Below are 657 nucleotides of genomic sequence, written 5' to 3' on the forward strand. Positions count from 1 at the left end.
TTTTCAGGAAACTTAAAACACACCATTCCAGACTTAATGCAGTACGCTATGTAAAATTTAGTGCAACTCGAATGATATATAGGGACTTTGGTACACCATTTACATTAAATCGGTCGAGCATATATATGGGAGCTATATCTAAATCTGAACCGACTTTCACGCAACTTAACACACATCATTCTAGACTCAAGTCAGCACACTATGCCAAATTTCGCAGAAATCAAAAGATATATAGGGATTTTGGTGAACTATTTCCATTAAATCAGTCGAACGTATATATAGGAACAGATTTCACAACTAAATCAGAAACTTAACACACATAATTCTAGATTCAATTCAATACGCTATCCTAAATTTTGTGCACATCGAAAGATATAAAGGTACCTTTGTGAACCATTTATATCTACATTTGAACCGATTTTCAAGAAATTTTACACACATCATTCTAAATTCAATTCAGTACGCTATGCAAAATTTCGCGCAAACCGAAAAATATATAGGGACTTTGGTATAAATTTTACTTTAAATCGGACGAAAATATTTATGGGAACTACCTATAAATGATATATAGGGACTTTGGAACACCATTTAAATTAAATCGGACGAAAATTCTAATGGGAAACTACATATAAATCTGGACCATTTTTTCCTAATTTC

This window comes from Musca vetustissima, unplaced genomic scaffold (assembly GCF_032173495.1).
Source record: "Musca vetustissima isolate MV318-11 ecotype Yass unplaced genomic scaffold, APGP_CSIRO_Mvet_v1 utg10310, whole genome shotgun sequence".
In the NCBI taxonomy this organism is placed as follows: domain Eukaryota; kingdom Metazoa; phylum Arthropoda; class Insecta; order Diptera; family Muscidae; genus Musca; species Musca vetustissima.